The sequence below is a fragment of the Cydia amplana genome, chromosome 4 (genome assembly GCF_948474715.1).
Source record: "Cydia amplana chromosome 4, ilCydAmpl1.1, whole genome shotgun sequence".
NCBI classification, from domain to species: domain Eukaryota; kingdom Metazoa; phylum Arthropoda; class Insecta; order Lepidoptera; family Tortricidae; genus Cydia; species Cydia amplana.
Genome location: NC_086072.1, coordinates 4,601,379 through 4,621,896, shown reverse-complemented (window position 1 = coordinate 4,621,896; position 20,518 = coordinate 4,601,379). Strand labels below are relative to the sequence as shown.

General features: G+C 36.3%; 1 long non-coding RNA gene across 1 annotated transcript in view; it reads right to left on the bottom strand.

The window, feature by feature from the left end:
- Window positions 1–3,411: 3,411 nt before the first annotated feature.
- LOC134663123 (uncharacterized) overlaps window positions 3,412–20,518 on the bottom strand; it is a 94,930-nt gene continuing 77,823 nt past the window's right edge. The window contains exon 2 of the long non-coding RNA XR_010098124.1: window positions 3,412–3,550. This is a non-coding gene — a long non-coding RNA (uncharacterized LOC134663123). The remainder of the gene's footprint in view (window positions 3,551–20,518) is intronic.

Genomic DNA, 20,518 nt, shown 5'->3' with positions numbered 1-20,518 from the left:
TACAATGTCTTACTTCAAATGAGGTGAGGTACTAGCATATTTTCAGCGTCAACTATTCCATTAATTCCAACAGCGACATTTTTTTTAAGATGTATGAAAGCTTGCAGCGCTTACGCTTGTTGTCTTTCGTGTTTAATTATTAACGTATTTTCAGCGGTGACGCGAAGCGATATTGAAGTACGTCGCGTGTCGGTCTCACTCCCTCTTTGGGTATTTCTAATTCATTGTTTCATTTTGAAAGGATTTTTGAGGGGTTCATGTCACAGAGAGGCGGTGAGTGGACCTTTTGTCGTTGCAATAAGGTTTGTAGTTCGGCAGTTGACAGTGTGGATCATTACTCGTTTCTTCATTTGAGACATTTGAGTTTTGAGTGTCGGCGAGCAGGCGAGCACCTAGCGCCTCGCGCGATCCAGGGACTCTGTTGCGAGTTGTGAGGAGTGTATGAGTTTTGAGGGTCGCGAGACTCGCGAGTGAATTTGAACGGATAAGAGTTTTTTGAAATTTGAAGTGTGTGAATGATTTGTGTGGCAAGAGGTGTTTGTGATGCGCGCGAGTAAATGAGTAAAATGAATCGAGGAGTGAAGTAAGACATTTTTGCGGTACGAAGTACTGCGACAAATTAACAAAATGAGTTGTACAAATGAGGTGCCTCACGAGTGAGCGACTCAACACTATCCCCAGCAGTTCTCACCGAGACACCATAGATATTTTCTATTGATTTAGCACGAACGATTAGTAAAAAACAAACAATTTGTAGTATCTTATATCTTAAGGCTACTTACTTATATCGGCGCCCTTATTGCTCTTTAGCGATAAGGCCGCCTTTTGTTTAACTACCTCAAGTTTCAACTAATTACTCGTACATGAAACATAAAATATACGAATACGGAACAGACTCGCCTGCAGAAGCGTAATCCTTGTCAACAACATTTACATTGTACCTACCTACCTAGAAAAAAAAAACTCTTCTTTTAAAGTAATTAAAACTGTCTTGAAAGCCGGGATTATTAATGCTTGGAATATTAAATATTTAATCGACCTATCGCAAAGCCCACTTTTTGTCCAATCAGCGTAATCCTAGCCGACTTCCCGAGAGTATAAATTGTTGGCGTTGTTGTTGTTATTTACTATAAAAAATCTTTTACGTTAACGAGTACGTATCACGTTATATTTACTTGAAATCAGAGCGTTTTTACATTATCCAATGTTATCGGATGAAATGTAAAAAAGTGTATTTTTATATATAATTATTAATGATCAAAAGAAAGCAATTTCCTTTTTTTATATCAAAGGTCATCGACATTCGATATGGGTCAATGTGAAAACGCTAGAGCCGTGTGCTGCATACTAACATGACTGGTTTTACTCAATATTCAATGCGTAGCGTACATGATAATCTCAATATAAATGCGACTTATACTTTTTATTAGTACAAAGTAAGAAAAACTTTAACCCGCTCCCTGCCACGCCTTTCGAAAGTTTATACGACCAACCCATTCGGTCTTGGTATTAAGGATGACTCACGCTAGTCACGCTAGACCCGTGCCCGGGTTGAGGCAACCGACATGTCATTTTCTATGACGGCTGATCGGTGATCACGTGGTGCTTTCCATAGAAAACCATAGAAGGATAAGTATAAAAACAAATTTAAACATGTTTTCAATAGAAAATTCTATCGAGAAAATTATGAGTATTCGTCACAGAACATTATTAAAGAGGTTAGAATGGCTATCGCGCGCAGTTCGTATCGGAACCGGTGTCGCCGCTCGTTTCTCTCTACATTTACTAACATTCGCGCAACGGTAGTAAAAACTTGTATGCCTGGTGAATGAATACGGTTCCTTTAGACAGATTTGATGTCTGGCTTCTTAATCTGAAGGTTATTGTGGCGCAAAAAGGCATGTTTACTTAGTTTTCGGTCAGCGCGGGCGAGTAGCATGCGAGCGTTTGCTCAAAACCGGCGGCGACACGTACCCTGCTCGCATCGCCGTTGCTTGTTCTGTGGTATTCGTGTTTCTGACAAGCAAACAAGTAGTTCAAAGACTGAAGTTATACATACTAGAAAATAATGCATGAAATCCTTGTAAAAGTCTGTAAATATCGTCTCAAAATAGCGCATTTTACTATACACCGCGTCTTAAAGCGAGGTACGCCCGATTTTCTATCATGTCTACATTTTTCAACGTGAAACTACGTGACGCCAGCCCTATAGGTTCTCTTTTCCTAAGGAACCATTTATAAATTAATAATTATATTACACAAAAATAAATAGATAACTATTCTTTGCAAAGAAAAACACTTAAGTACTTAATGAATTTCGTAATATATTATGTATATATTTGTTTCACGATAAGCATCCTGGAAGTGAAATTTTGTAAAGAGCTAAGTAACAATATCTCACGAAACAATGTTTAGGTTTTAAACCCCTGAAATTAACCCGATTCACGCCTAAATTCCGGCTAAGTAACCGGTAATTGGAGTCATAGAATCTCCATTAGTGCGATGGAGCTCGCTATTGGTATATTAGCCTAAAACCGGACTAAAGGAAATTATTTGGACTGGTTAAAAATTTTCAATTTTTTCGGGATATTAAAAAACTTGTACTTGTAAATAACTTGCGATTCATTCATGAAAACACGTACCCTTTCGCAAATCGCAAGTCATTCATAAGAACTTTTTCTCGTCATCACGCTTCTGAGTCTAGCAAGATTAAATTTAAATAAGCGAAGGAACTAATAATATAGAAAAAAACGGCAAAAATGCAGTTATACTTATACTTTAATCCATCTTAACGAAATAAATAAATAAATAACTATACCAACTTTGAGGAATTTGTCGTCGAATGTAACTTAAAAGACGTGAAATTCATAAATGCGCTCCTAGCTTATAAGATCATACTTCATCCGGTCGTTATGTATTTTTTTATACTACGTCAGTGGCAAACAAGCATACGGCCCGCCTGATGGTAAGCAGTCTTCGTATATAGGGTTTTCACGACGGATCTGAAATGTATGGGAAGATCCGCGGATCCGGATCCAGATTGCAAACCCTATTCGTATATAACTAAAAATTCTTTCTCTTATAAGGTCCATAACTGGGTCCATAGCTCGGGGGTCCATAACTAGGGCCGTCATCGTAGTGATGAGGGCCATAGTGGCCATGGTCGTGATGGTCCTTCTTCGTCTCCTTGAGGTAACTGACAAACCACGTGAGAAAGTAACCGGCTTTGTGGATCACCAGCCAGAACACGAAGGCGTATATCAGCTTGAGGATAAAGAACTTCTTTAGGACCAGGTCGGCGAAGTATACTGTAAAGAAAAAAAAGTGTTCACTGACTACACTGCACTGCACTTCCTACCTTTTGTAATGAAATTTATTCCGAAACCAAATTTACTATTATAAGGGGCTGTGTCCTCCTTGCGTTATCCCGTCATTTTGCCACGGCTCATGGGAGCCTGGGGTCCGCTTTGACAACTAATCCCAAGAATTGACGTAGGCACGAGTTTATACGAAAGCGTCTGCCATCTGACCTTCCAACCCAGAGGGGAAACTATGCCTTATTGAGATTAGTCCGGTTTCCTCGCGATGTTTTCCTTCACCGAAAAGCAACTGGTAAATATCAAATGATACATATAAGTTCCGAAAAACTCATTGGTACGAGCCGGGGTTTGAACCCGCGACCTCTGGATTGAAAGTCACACGCCCTTACCGCTAGGCCACCCACGCTTATTTACATATACATAGGTAGCTAATAACATATGGAAAAGCAAATTTCCCCAATATTACCTAGAGTCGGCAACTTTCCCGCTGTTCCCGCCAACAGCACATCGTTAAGAACGAGCATGCAGATAAGAATTTTAATATTAAAAACCCATTATACGGCCTGCGCTCCGTATGCCTCAGTTGCCTTGGGAGGGGGCGTAAAGACAGAAAATTAGAATAAAACATATCTATACAGGGTGCTTCCTGTAACAGGAGCAATAAATTAAACTAAAGGCTGTACTCCTCAAACCGACCAACATTTGTTCAGCAACTTTTAAAAATTATGAATCCCTTAGACTTCCTCTTTTTCATACAAAATAAATATTGCCTTCAATGTACGCTGACATCAGTGTGTTTGACGTTGCTTGTCACGATTTAAACATAACAAAATTTGCAATACATTGCGTCTTAGAATAAACTTGAAAGTGTAATAAAAATCAAAACATTAGTTATTTTCAAAAGTTGCTGAACAAATGTTGGTCAGTTTGAGGAATACAGCCTACAGTTTAATTTATTGCTCCTGTTACAGGAAGCATCCTGTATATGGCTCGCAGTGCGAAATTTCTAACTTAAGAGTTCTCTGAAATATAGGTACTTCTGTTTAAAATTTTGCTCGTCAGATCCCTCGACCTCGACTATACGACTAGTTATTTTATGCTAAAATTATTTGACTTTCGCAAAAAAAAAATTGAAATTATTTACTGGAAAGTAAACAAAAATTATATACATATTTTGTGGTGTGTTTTTCTATCAAGAAATTTTAACCATTTTAGGTTTTGGTTGGTATCGCCCTTAATTAAAACGTGTAAAAATTCAATATAATATTTACTATTTTTCGTAAGTCATCTCTGAACAAGTTTAGACAGCGCTGTTTTCACAATTATTGCTTGATGTGGCACGGATAAAATTTAACATCTTAATATGGTTACTAAATATAGGGACCAAAATTGTAGTACTTGAACAATGTATTTATGCGTTTCACTATCACTACATAGTATAAAACAAATTCGCTTCCCTGTCTGTCTGTCTGTATGTATGCGCAGATCTTTAAAACTACGCAACGGATTTTGATGTGTTTTTTAGGGTTCCGTAGCCAAATGGCAAAAAACGGAACCCTTATAGATTCGTCATGTCTGTCTGTCTGTCCGTCTGTCCGTCTGTCCGTCTGTCCGTCTGTCCGTCTGTCTGTCCGTCCGTATGTCACAGCCACTTTTCTCCGAAACTATAAGAACTATACTGTTGAAACTTGGTAAGTAGATGTATTCTGTGAACCGCATTAAGATTTTCACACAAAAATAGAAAAAAAACAATAAATTTTTGGGGTTCCCCATACTTCGAACTGAAACTCAAAAAAATTTTTTTCATCAAACCCATACGTGTGGGGTATCTATGGATAGGTCTTCAAAAATGATATTGAGGTTTCTTATATCATTTTTTTCTAAACTGAATAGTTTGCGCGAGAGACACTTCCAAAGTGGTAAAATGTGTGTCCCCCCCCCTGTAACTTCTAAAATAAGAGAATGATAAAACTAAAAAAAATATATGATGTACATTACCATGTAAACTTCCACCGAAAATTGGTTTGAACGAGATCTAGTAAGTCGTTTTTTTTTTATACGTCATAAATCGCCTAAATACGGAACCCTTCATGGGCGAGTCCGACTCGCACTTGGCCGCTTTTTTAATAGATAGAGTGATTCAAGAGGAACGTTTATGTATAATTTTTTAACCCGTGCGAAGCCGGGGCGGGTCGCTAGTTATTTATAAATTAAAAAACTTAAAACATGTATGATCGTGATTTATTAGTGTAGGTAAGTACCTGTTTTCGTATTGTTTTATACAATTTAATTGATCTACATATAGAAAACAACTGTATTCTTCAATATTCCCCTGATCAATATCCCCAATCAGTAAGCACATGTTAAATGCAGATATAACTTAAATATTGAAAAGCCATTATCGGCGTTCCATATAGCTCCACTGTAAATTGTTCCGCAGATGCAAATGGGACTCGTCAGGGAATGAACAACCCGTCGGGTACCTAAGTATAAAGTTATACCTACCTACTCTTGCAAATAATTTTCATGACATACTTACCTATTCTTATAACTTTTGACTCGGGCACAATACAGTTTGCGATTTTATGTACTGTTTGTACTATAGTTTTATAAATGAATATATTTTAGGCGTTTATTATACGTATATTTTAGCTTAGGCTTGGCTAGGTCCCCAGATAATTGAACGTGTCAAAATAGTTCCGTAGGCTTTAATTCCTTGATGATCTGTTTCTTCTGTTTTATTTCTAAAACCGTAAATAATATAATGCCAGAAAATAAAATCAAAAGATTTAAGTACTTACTAAACAGCGCGATTTTCTTTTTCTTCCCTCTCGCTTCGACGCCCTGAGACTCAGGAAACGCGTTGCAAAATGCCACAAAACAGATTAAAAACGATATTACGATCTTAGCACGCATTTTGGCCAGATTTACTCTCACAATAAAAAATTTAATCTTCTTCTTTTACAACTTGATCCTTCGCTTATTTTGGTGAAGTTTTTTTTCCTTTTTGGGACGTTTATGGGATAACGTTGTAAGATGTCTGATACAGTATTTTTTGGATAAAAAATGCTTTTAAATGAAATATGAGATGTTTTGTCCTCGGGTTTCAGTGACATAATGATGATATTCACTCTATTCCGAAGAGTTACCTTTTCGCTAAGTGCCAAGTAAGTAACAAGTAATACTAAGTGGAAAGTTGTGAGTCTCTTTAGGCTCTAATAAGTTACGAAATACTTAACAATGAACTTGGCAATCCGGATCCCGCTGAAAAAGAAAGTGTTGACGTGAATGACGCGGCAATTGTAAGGTATGAAATAAAATTATTACATAATTTAAATTGTACTAGACTTCGCACGGGTTAACAAATTATACATAAATCTTCATCAAGAATCACTCTATCGATAGCTGAAATCCGTTCAGTAGTTTTTGAGTTTATCGCGAAAATACAAACACACAAACAGACAGACGCGGCGGGGGACTTTTGTTTGATAAGGTGTAGTGATTTATGTAGATGGCACATTGGAAGAGTATTCCAGGGTGGCAGATACTTTTGGTGCGTTATTTTTTTTTCCCGCTACTGTTGACACTGACTGTACTCAATAATAAAGTGAGAAACGGATTACCATACAAAGTGAGCCGTTTTCATTAAAACAAGTCGTTTATGTCATATTATACATCGTATAACACCATTTGCTGAAAAAGATATTAGATTTTTAACTGTGGTAAACATTCTATATAATGCCTCCATCCACTGTATTATGTAACCATACATCTTGCACACGGAAGCCCGTAATTCCTGTAAGTGGGCGTTTTTTTTTTGTTGTCCCAAACACTTTTTTTTTCAAATTTGGGATTTTTTATGTTATTTCTACTCAGGATCACGAGCTCTTTCTATCCTAATAGGAGAAAAAAAGTGTCCCAAGGTTTTTTTTTCCATTCCGTCACCATTTTTCATAGATTTTGTATGGCGGTCGCGTAATGGAAAGATCGAAAAATGTATGGAAATATTGGGACACTTTTTTTCTCCTATTAGGATAGAAAGAGCTCGTGATTCTGAGTAGAACTAACATAAAAAATCCCAAATTTGAAAAAAAAGTGTTTAGGACAACAAAAAAAAAACGCCCAAGTACGAGTAGGTATAATTATTTAAGCGTGTTGGAAATGTATAACGTTTGCTGGGCGTTGCGCGTTGTTTCCAAACCTTCGGCTCGGGCAGCGAACGAAACGCAACTGTCTCCGTCGCACTAGTATGGACGAGTGAGAGAGATATGACTACGTTACGCCATGGAGCGTTAACGATTTGCACGTTGGCTAGGCACCCAGGGAGCGCTAGCTACTTAAAGTGATAATCGTTTATTAGAAAACGCCAATCGAACTTACTCGTAACTCGTAAGGTCATACGAACCTAGCCGCCACCATACAATCGAAATTCGCTCTCATTTTAAAACGACAAACGATTGTTCATGTAAAATTTCATGCTATATCAGAAGATATCAGAAGATATAGCTATTGTTCATGTAAAATTTCATGCTATATCAGAAGATATCAGAAGATATAGCGATTGTTCATGTAAAATTTCATGCTAAATAAAATATATCAGAAGATATAGCTTGAAATTTTACATGATCAATCGCGTTAATAATTGGATAGAGATCTCAGCAAAACAATCGCCTGCAGCCGAAATGAGCGCCACGCCATCTAGATGCGTTCTTTGCGTAATAACATATACAGGGTGTTTCCTGTAACAGGAGCAATAAATTAAACTGTAGGCTGTACTCCTCAAACTGACCAACATTTGTTCAGCAACTTTTGAAAATAATTCACGTTTTGATTTTTATTACACTTTTAAGTTTATTCTAAGACGCAAATGTATTGCAAATTTTGTTATGTTTAAAGCGTGACAAGTAACGTCAAATACACTGATATCAGCGTACATTGAATGCAATATTTATTTTGTATGAAAAAGAGGAAGTCTAACCGATTCATAATTATTAAAAGTTGCTGAACAAATGTTGGTCGGTTTGAGGAGTACAGCCTTTAGTTTAATTTATTGCTCCTGTTACAGGAAGCACCCTGTATATGCGTAGTATCTATATGTCTGGTACTAGTAGTCATTAATAGAAATTATTATACAAATAAAACAAAAGTCGAACCAAGATAACTCTCATGCCACTTGCATTATTGTTTGATTTTCGCACGCCTCCGCTCATCTCCACCTTAGTGGGAAGGCAGCCTAATCCTGTAGTCATTTAATGACTGTCATTATCATTACATAAGAACGACTCCCAGCGGGCCCAGCACGGTTGCATTTTTATCGACTATCACTATGCCCGTCACTTTCGCACTTACATACTTGTTAGAACGTGACAGGCATGGTGTTAAACGATAAAAATGCGACCGTGCTACTAGGGCTGGCCTCGTTAAGCAACCAAAACACAGCCGACACACGCCTGATATTGCTCTGCATATGACCGAAACGCAAATTTTAAATGGCCGTCATAAACGTCATATCACGCGCCTAAATTCCGTTATTATGGTACATTCAAATATCACATATCATTTTAACGACTGCCATAAATATCCTTTCAGATTCAAAGGCGAACTGGAGGCTAATCTGAACTAAAAATCCTTTTATATATCTATCTCTTTCCAGCAATCTTGTAATAACTGAGAAGGACAGAGAGGGTGGCCGTCGAAATCTGGCTAAGAAATTGCTTTGAGTGAGGAAATCTGTGCGGACCAGTGAGAAAAGGCCCTCAATCTTGGCTGGTCCCTTGGGTGGTGTTGCACCTTACTCGATCGTTATGGGGGGTCAGGTGGGATTGGTCTTGCAGTCTCAGATCACTTGCAGACTGGATGGAGCACACAATAGTTCAAGTTCATAATTATGTTTTTTATTTAAGAACGACTGCACTGTTCCTTTTAAAATAATTCAGCAGAAAATGTTCATCTGTTATTACTTTGTTTTAGCATTTTATTTTTGGATCATCTGAAATATGAGACGCAGCATTTATAAAACAGGTAGGTGGATTTTCAGTATTTAATTTTTGTACGCTGTCCGTCCGTCCGTCCGTCCGTCTGTCACCAGGCTGTATCTCACGAACCGTGATAGCTAGACAGTTGAAATTTTCACAGATGGTGTATTTCTGTTGCCGCTATAACAACAAATACTAAAAACAGAATAAAATAAAGATTTAAGTGGGGCTCCCATACAACAAACGTGATTTTTGACTGAAGTTAAGCAACGTCGGGCGGGGTCAGTACTTGGATGGGTGACCGCTTTTTTGCTTGTTTTTTGTTGATGGTGCGGAACCCTCCGTGCGCGAGTCCGACTCGCACTTGGCCGGTTTTTTCTTTAAGTTTTGAGCAAAATATCTTAGTAAGAAACACCTTTGAAAAAACATATGCATCGGTTTTAAATAAATAGAGAAATAATGTATTACAAAAATCGAGCCAGGAATATTACGCCATTAGCAGGAAAATGACCGCCATAGCTAAAAAGTAACAAAGAGTTACGAAATAAAATTTAAATAGAAGTTAAATGGTATACAAGGCACCAGCTGAAAGTTAATAATTTATGAGAGTTTGAAATTATTTGGGCTTTATTACGAACAAGGAAAAAAAATGACGCCCATATAAAATCACTACATAGTATAAAACAAAGTCGCTTCCCGCTGCCTGTATGTCCCTATGTATATTTAGATCTTTAAAACTACGCAACGGATTATGATGCGGTTTTTTTAAATAGATAAAGTGATTCAAGAGGAAGGTTTATGTATAATTTGTTAACCCGTGCAAGCCCGTGTGTAAGTCAGCGGGTCGCTAGTAGTGTTAGTAGTCAATAATTTTCTAATGTAATATTTATAAATAAATGCATTAAGTATGCGTTTATTTATACCCCCCTTAAAAGTTTATACATTTGAACCATTATATTAATTTTGCTATGTTTGTAATTCTCTGATCAAATTGTCAAAATGATTATCCCGTCTAAGATACGTAATCTGTGGTATCGTAATCGCTCATTTTTACGGAGCTGCGATCATCCCTCCGTATTAGCAGGGTTTAGATCGCACTGAATGCCCTGGGCCCGGGCCTTGTGATTTATTGTGTGGCCGATTTCTAGTATTTGCATACGCTCTTTACCTCTTTATTGCCTCTTTTTGGTGTTTAAATATGAAATTGTTGGTTAGTATGGATATAAAACATCTATAATACATATACCCTTGGCCTATACCTAAATTATGATTGATTATTCAAAAATATTTTTAAAACTGTTTTAAAATTGACTTATAACTTATAAATTCATATTTTTTTGGAATTAAACGGTGAAAAGATTACCGTAACTACTCAAATATGTATCCTATTTTTGGGCTAACTGTCATAGTCATAAGATGATTATTATGCACTTTGACCACAATAATTTTAATAAGTAGCATTTGAAAATATTATTATTTCTTTAAATATGATAGGTACTCACCAATCTCCTCTGAATTTTTCAAGTAGAGCAGTATTATAATTTTTATATCACGTCAGTAAACAACCATACGGTGATGGTAAGCGATCTACATAGCTCTCAATAGTATATAACCCATTCATGTAGGTACCTACAATTTTCAAGAGTGTTACATGCAAGTTACTGACCTACTTTATAAATTTTTATTTATTATACCATCAATAAAAAAAAATTCTATTGTCTACGCGTCTCAACAGAAGGCAGTGTCATCAGCGAAATCTCAAATAAATTATTTCAAACCAACTTTCCCGAAAGTCGGCGTCACACGCGTGTCACCGGCACCGAAGTTTCACCCCCTGGCTATAACTGAGGGCCTACCGCGAACCACGTTCGACGTGTTGCCTCCCTGTCACACTTACGTACGAATTCACAAGTGCAACAGAGAGGCAACACGTCGAACGTGATTCGCGGTAGGCCCTCTGTACGGCTACCATCAGTTTGTCACTGACATAAACGCCGTCGAGAACGTAATTTACTTTGTATACATCTCGCTCATACTCGCATTAGTGCAAACGAGATGTATAGAAAGTAAATTATGTTCTCGATAGCGTAAATGTCAGTTTTGACACTGTCAGTGACTCATAATACGGGCTCTGGTGATAACTGACTTGACCTGTGGCCTATTTTATAAAGCTACAAGTTACAATTTAACTAACACATAGGGTTAAAAAGAGACTTCCGCTTGTAAATTGTAACTTGTAGCTTTATAAAATAGTCCACTGCCACTCCGAACCCCTATTTATCCAATTACTTCCAAAATAGTCGGTGCTAAAGACTATTAGGTCTTATTAGATAGATTCTAGGTCTCACTCAATGCATATTAACCATGGATCGGCCATTCCAGTGTCCGAATAGTGTTTGGGCCTGAATAGCAAATCTGTTCATGAATTGTGAAACGTTTTTTCATTCTGGTAAGTGGTAAATAATGCTGTATATAAGCCGCTGGTTAACGGTAGTTAACGTTTGTACAACTTTGTTCTAGACTAGACGATATATTCCCATTTCCCATATAGGTACCTACCTATAAAGATCAAAATGCTGTAAGAAACAAGTTCGTTGCGGGCAAAGTTCCGTCCAGTTAATAGTACAAGTACCTACTTCAGTATGTGATGACTGGGGTGAGTAAGCACCTATATATATCACTATCACTACATAGTATAACGACAAAGTCGCTTCCCGCTGTCTGTCTGTCCAGGTATGCTTAGATCTTTAAAACTACGCAACGGATTTTGATGCGGTTTTTTTCATAGATAGAGTGATTCGAGAGGAAGGTTTAGGTATATTTTGTTAACCCGTGCGAAGCCGGGGCGGGTCGCTAGTATATTATAATTATATAATATCAGCCTTCACCAGACACCGATTTTGACGACCACTTGACATGATAAATGACATTCCTCGTAAGGTGGGCACAGTGATTGATTTATAGAGTACTAGAAGACCTCAGTTGTTCTGGGTCACAAGCAGGGTCATAGGTAGAGTAAACCGGATTCAGAACTTAGCTTTTTAAAAAAGTGTACAGTGAGCTGCGAAAAAGCATGGATTTATGAATGAATTCATTTTACAGCTGATGGTACGAGTACCTACATACCTTTTACTTTTTTCAAAAAACTATCACCTTTACGGTTATTTCGAGAGTTGCGCTTCACCGACAAGAGAATAACTTTTAAGTTCATGATGATTGGTCCACGGTCCAATGTACACCCTCGTCGTAAATATGTCATTTTGCTCCCTTGTGAGTTGTGACACAATCTACTATTAAATGCGGAAAATTTTGTCCGAGTTTAAATACTTGCGGTAAACAATGGGATGAGTTTTCCAACGGCTATTCTCTTACGGTATGCGTGGCGGAGGCACTAATCACCCTGTCATACGATGTAATATCCTTCAACAAAAACTTCGTACGTTACAAGCAAAGGCGTTTAAAGTCATTAAACGTTGATGCCACATAAAACCACTAACGGTGGCGCGCGGCAGCCAATTTTAACTTTCGCAGTTTGTCTACAACGCTAACTAGTTCTTTGGGTAATTATATTCGTACACTGATTGCTAATATAACTTAGACTCATAGTGGCAGCTATCGGTGAGAGACAAAATTATAAAGTTTTACCATCTCACTCTAACAGATAGCTTTGCTAGTAAAAAGGAGAGTAGCGAATAGGTAATTGTGAAATAAGCAGTTTTACTAATGGTTCAGATTGGGAGGTATTAAAACTGTACACTCAAGTCATATATTTTTTTAATTTTAAAGTGAATTGGTATTCATGGTAATTTACGGAATAAAAAAAATACCTACATTTTCTTTAGTTCTGTTCTGTATTATTCTTTATGGATGCACGGTTCAAAGTTAGAGGGACTTTCGGAAAGCTTATATTAGAAAAAATATTATTAAGTTATGTTATGTAAGAATGTAAAAAAACGCTGTAATCAGATGGGTGAGATATTAAGTCTATATTTTTTCTAAAGGTACGCAAGACCAAACTTGAGGTTAAAGGTCATCAGACAGACAGAATGACATTCGGAAAAATGCCGATGAGATTTGTCTGAACATAATAAAAGTAAAAAGCTTTTTGTCTGTCTAAATGTTATTAGGATGTTGGTTATTTTCACGCGAAAATATAGAAATGTTGGTTTACTTATTATTTATTTGTACGTCGAATTAGCCAAAGATATTATTATAGTACATTTTGCAAAGAGGGGGGTTAGTGAAATATTAGAAACGAGGGTGTTAAAGTTCTTACTTATGTGCAATATTCTTACCCCCGGAGTTACACACAGTGATTTTTCATCACACTTGCTCGAAAAAGATCTTATTTCATGGAGATTAGAGGTGTACTAAAGGACTAAGGCCTATGTTGTTCCCGCGGGAGTTATGAATTGTGAAAAAAGCTATAACTCACGAGTGAGTCTTTAATATACTCGTAACTTTGGATTATTATTGGCAATATCTTTGAAACTTGGCTTAGCCGCAGGAAATCTTGCCACTTCAGGCAATATGGCTTAAGGCTGAATGATTTCTTGGCAAGAGTCAGCGGCTAGGACCTAGTAATACCATCGTTTACTATTCTTGCCGGATAACTAGTATAACTTGATTTTTGACTAGGCATAGCTGTAAAGGATCTAGAGGGCATGCTTTAACTGGTTAACTGGTTAAATGGCGAAGCTATTAGATTAGCAGCAGAAGCGTTATTTAGGATCGAAAAATCGCCAATAATATTATGCCAATTTAATACGGCGCCGTTTTCATACACACTCAGTTGCGCTTTGCTAGCGCAACCAACACATTTTCTATGTAATTTTGATACATTATGCACGTTTAAGAATCACGTCTGGATAGAATGTACTAATATCGCGGCAATTGCCGTTAAACTGGGAATAATGAGATCGCTTTTACGACGAAGATATGGCGATAGGGATGGTCGGTTATCGATAAATTGGAGCTGAGACTTTTACTATTATCCTCTATCAGCCCACAGACCCATAAAAAGGTCTCCTGTTCCATTCTAATTTGAATCCTTGTTTTGACAAGTCAAAATTATTATTTTTAATTAGACTTGTGCCGCTGCGTAGTATAGATGGCGTTAGTGTGTGCTTGCCATAAGGCAACAATCTGAATTATCAGCCTTTATATCCCCGATTGATTGATTGAAAATACAAAACAGTTTTAGTCAACGTATCAGTTTGTATGAAGTTCAAATATGAAGCTAACGCTGCGTCTTACGTAAGCGACTCGCGAACGCGACGCGTTGCGGCGCGGCGGGCCCAAGGCGTTCGCGTTCGCAACGAGATCGTCCACGTAGGACACTTCTATAGGTATCAAAGGATTGATTCACCCCGCGCCGCATCGCTTCGCTTCGCGTTCGCGTGTTGTTCGCCTACGTAGTACGCTGCGTAATGATTGTTGCTTAAATCTGCGTGCCCCCGCCAAGTCGAGCAAAACAAAGAGGCACGGCCGTACCATCCTTTTCTCGAAGCGATTCAGGCCATTTTCGACGTCCTGTAATTTTGTGCTGGCTGAAGCTAGAAACCTGAATTTTCAGTAATATATAGGGCTTAACATGCATAAGATATATTCTTAAAAACATTCAATTTGAATTTGTAGTTTAAGAATTATTGTATGTCAATGTTCCTTATTTTCGACACTGACACACTCACTCTCTCACGCGTCACGATCATCATACTCGATCTCATACTTCTAGCACACCCACAAGCTTCAAATTTTAAACATAAGTAGTTTTCAGCTTATCAAGCCATAGAAAACCTAAAAATATTGCAATATCAGTCACGTTTTAAAGATCTAAGAACTGCATAAGTAAGTTTGTAATCCCATATAAATATATGCAATTACAAAGTTACTGTTGAAGTTCCTACAAATAGTAGGTAAAGTAAAGGTATGTACACTAGTTTAGTTATGATATGTGTATACATAGTATAGGTACCCGAAAAGAAGGACTGCCTACAAAAAGAGATGAGATCCCATCAAAAACATTACATGTAAAAAGGTGCAAGTCTCGCAACGCTTCTACGACAAAAAAGTTTTGAGATGTAATGTGAAACCAAGTCGGTTATTTTAATCAGTGCCAGGGGGTGTTAAAACCGTATCAATAAGATATCTTTAATTTGTAATACATATAATGACTTGGCAATCGCACATAATGCTTTACTCGTACCTCGTACCGTACTCGTATTAATGTGTAATGCTCAAACTGCAATTAGCGCTAGCGTTATGTTCAGTTAGAATTATTTTTAATAGGTGACGAAGATCCTTATGTCATTATGCAGCCGTGCGATGGCCAAGTTATTATACGTATTACAAATTAAAGATATCTTATTGATACGGTTTAACACCCCCTGGCACTGATTAAAATAACCGACTTGGTTTCACATTACATCTCACAACTTTTTTGTCGTAGAAGCGTTGCGAGACTTGCACCTTTTTACATGTAATGTTTTTGATGGGATATAACTTTCAAAAAAGTGTTATTGGAATAACGACACGCACTGATTACAACTTATCTAAAGTCAGGTATTAGGTTTGGCAACTTTAGTTCAGTAGTTATGAAATTTGATGTAAAGGAAATAAACAACTGGCAAGTTTTACCATTTCAAATGCATTAGACATAGAAAGTTACAGCTGTTTTAAAGCCCATAAAACACAACTACTTTCCAAGCACTTAAAATTATGAGAATCTGGTATGTTTCTGTGTAGTTTATGAGGTCTCTTTGTTTCCCATAAAGTTTCAAGTCATAATGTATTGTTTGTCATATTATCATTAGTCATAAAACTGAAACCGTTATCTTTTCAGGATTTTCGTAAGGTTATGCTATAGATAGGTTATGTTAGGTTAGGTTTGTTTTATGGCAATCCTGGAAAGTGACGCGTTTCTGAACCAAATGAATGATGACTAACGAAAATGCGGGCAAACAATACATTATGACTTAAAACTTTTTGGAAAACAATAGAGACCCGTAGTTTATCGATATAACACGAAACATCCCTGTGTCGCTTGTGGGAATTAAAACGTCTTGATGGTCTTTCGTTTTGATGGTCGATGAACTGAAATTGTAACGTTTTGTGATTACGGGAATTAATCCTCCTACATACAATTATAACTTGAGGTGATTTAGGTAGTACTTCAGTTCTGCGGTTTTGTTTACTAGTGTATAATGTAATAATGTATAACAAAAAAGCACAGCTCTTAAATAAGAAGAAGAAGAAGTATAATAAATACTTTAAATTAGAACAGTTCAAAGAACAAATTGAATACAAAATGAAGAAAATTTATTATATTTTTATGAATGTTGAGACATGTTGTTACAAATTATTTATTAACTTTTACTAAGTAGGTAAAATTAAAGTTAACAAATAAATATCTAAACAAATAAATATTATGGGACAGTCACAAATCGACCTAGCTCCACAGCCCAGTATTATTATATTTAACTATTTTGAAGTTCAATCAGAAAACTCCGCGACTCTTACACAAAACTGTGAAATGTCACGGCTCTGTTTGCGGGCTAATAAGTAATTCCGAAGATGGCGCTTAAATAGAAGAACTTCAGGTTTGAAATTATGTCCTTGCTAAGCAAATATGGTTCTAATAAACATTTTTTTTAAGATCCACGTCCAGTTCTGATGATGAGTTCCATGAATAATTAAGGGACCTACTCAAATCTTAATTCAGATACAAACGTTAAAAATTGAAACGTGACCGAAGAAGCGCGAAACTTTTGAAACGACAATGACCGTTTGGCCAGGCAGAAACGAAGTCCTGCACTGCCGTGTCACGCCAAACTCCGTTAACTCGAGTTACATGAGTTACGGATAACCAGTCGAAATCGTCTTAAAAACCATTAAATATCTCTCAATATCTCCAAAAAGAAAAGTTTGAAAATCTTCATTATTTACTGAGAAAAGCATATGCCTAACTCACGTAACTTCATTTTTTTGCCGATGGCGTCAGACACAACTCAGTTAACTTGAGTTGCATGATATATGTTCTTAAGTTACCGGAGTTAGGCAACTTAGGCATGACTGGCCGAGCGCTTGGTTTATACGACAACAATATTATTTCTCTTAATACGTGGCACGCCTGATCACGCGTATGTCATGTAACTTGACTTACATGATTTCGTGTGACCACGTAATATGGAAGTGTTGGTCATGCGAAACCATTTAATTCGAATAAAATGAAAACTATTCAATTATGCAAAAAAAAATTGAAGATCCTATTCTGTGACCATATTTCCTACATGTAGATTAGAAAAAAAATAAAAAAATTCGATGAACCGTCATCGATAACAGCATTTGTATCTTTAAAACTTTAAGCGTAATTATCTCGAAACTCAAAAGTTACATGAGATGCGCGTGACACGGCAGTGCAGACGTGCAAAAATACGTTACACATAACAAAAAATTAAAACTAAAACTGGAAAAATACAACTAACCTATAAAAATAAGGAAAAACTGACTTTAAACTGAGTTTTATAGCAAGAGTACAAGATACTTAATTGCGAAAATTGTTACAAGTATTCTTGAAAATCTCACAAAGAATCCTACAACTATTAAATAAATATCGTAAGACGCACTCAGTTTACAAAGAAAGCGAATAAGCGTTAAATTTTCAAGACGTTCTTTGTTAAAACTTGTCTCAAAGAGCCTCATTGTTGCGGATACATTCTAGACGGAGAGCTAGCCCTAGAAAAATGGTATATGATAATGTGAGTTAATTTCGACTCTATTGGAACAGTTGTAAACCTATATACAACTTAAATAATTGTATTAACGGTGCCAATCGTGACATTTAAGAGAACATTTTGAGTATTTTTATATATTACCAATGTAAAATTTCTACCGCTTTGCGCGTTCAAATTTGAAAGTCCTATTCGTCATCTTAACTATGATTTTGAAATGTTTGATGAAAGACACTGCAATTAGTTTCAACATAATTTGAAATGTTTTTTTTTTCTTCTCCAATTAGGAGCAGTATGGCGCCGTTTCTTTAAAAAAAAACATAAATTATTGACACGTCAAACTTAAGTAGCTCTATAACTATTTTATGGTAAAATGTTGTTAGTGTTTAGAAACTGATGTTAATTAGATACTCATTTCACACAATTTGTGGTATAGGTAATATAGGTCTCATTACTGGTGCCATGTCCATTCAAAAACAATGATATTTTCCGGGGTTCGCTCTTAGACTATTCAGCGTCATGCTCGAAGTATTACAAGAGGAGCACCAATTATTTAAGTTATAGTCTTACAACTTCCCTTAACTGTTTGTTGTGATAGTTATTTGTAATCAACCCGTGTAAACTTACTGAGAGTTGGGGTTACAGCTGAGTTACGGCAATATATACTCAAAGGCAATTAAAGGGGTCACTTCGATAAGTATTCTTGAATGTTTGTGCATAATAAAATACAATTTTCACCACACCAACCGGTAAAAGGTCTCTTGATTGTTCAAAAACTGATAGAAAAGTTGCATTTTATTCACATGTGGGGCAAAGTAATCAAATGCAAATTTTGATTTGTTTTCTTATGTTTGCTAGTAGAATTGACTTTTGAATGATAAATATTTAATAACAATCATTTGGATTTGATTTGGTTTGATTTTGTGTGATATCTTACAGTTAATATTTTCTTAGGTTTGGTGTGGTGAAAAATGTTGTGTTCCACTCGGGTGCAAATTGTGTTTAACCCACGTGCTTTAAAAACCCTCGCAACGCTCAAGATTCCATTATAGCATTTGATATTGTAGAAATAAGGTCAAATAAAATTCTTATTTTTTAGAGGTGTTTGAAATTAGAATGGCATTATTACGCAATAATATCGGTACATTTAGTGTAAGGCCTGAGTGGACGCTCGAAGCGGAGCGTTCGGCGGGGCGTGCAGCGTGGCGTCGGGCTCACAAGTAATTTGAGCAGCGTGCACTAAGGCCGCTCCTATACGCTTGCATTTGTTTAACATCCACGCCGCACGCCCCGCCCCGCTACACGCCCAACTCGAGCGTCCACTCAGGTCGAGGAATTACACAGATAAGAAATTTGTTGCAACTTAACTTTATGCTGTCCGTAATTTTCTGTTTTCGAATAGGGTTTATGATATGTCAGATAAAAATAATGAATACCTTATTTGCTTATTGCTGATTATTGATGTGGGACGTTGAATGAAACAACTTGCTTGGAGTATCGATCTATAATGTCTTGAATAACGTCATGTAAAAGCTTATATAGGGCTAAACCAAGGGAGTGTGAGTGTACGCGTAGCGCACCCACTACATCTCCATTCCTTGAGAAAAAAAAAATAGATTACCGTAATATAATATATTAAACTCAATAATCTATTTTTTTTTATTTAACCTGTAACATTTATGGTTCAATAATTCATGGTTGTAATTTTATATGATAAAATTTTTTTAATAAGACATTAAGATAAGTAACACAAACGAAAAGTTTCTAATTTTGAAATTCTCAATATAAACATTTTTTTTAGGTAGGTACTTATGTAAAATCAATAAAAGAAATATCTTATGTTTATGTAAGCTACTCTGGAATAGCTATTTCTATAACGCGTAAACATGATGATTACAATTTAAGCATGCATAAGTACTTAATTTTATAATATAATCACTTAATTACAAATTCGTGCCTTGATGACGAAACGAAACTTTCACATAATATGTATCGCTTATTTTTAGCATAATTATATTCGATAAAATAATTTTAAATTCACACAAAGAAAGTTCATAATAGTAATAAGAAAACATTTTTATATCAAGTAAAAGTTCAAAAATCAATATAAAAAAAAAACACTAAAAAATACAATAAAAAAAAATAGTCCATGTTTGTTATTTTTCGTACGTAGTTTCTTTTTCATTAATTTATCTTGTCATATCATGGTTCTTGCAAGCATTTATTTTTAAGTTCATTTCATTTAGGTATACCTACTCACTAGTTAAACACGTCAGTACTTTCATCATTTACATATATTTACTAAATTATTTCATAAAGTGTGCATCTAAAGCGTGCATCTCTTTTACGGCAAGGGTACACAACGCATTTACATTTGTGGTCGGCCGACCATACAATAATATATCTATTTATTTACTCAGGATACAAGGAAATTTTCTTTTTAAGCGCGCACACATACTATTTATTTATATTCACATTCAGGCAGTTCTTTTAA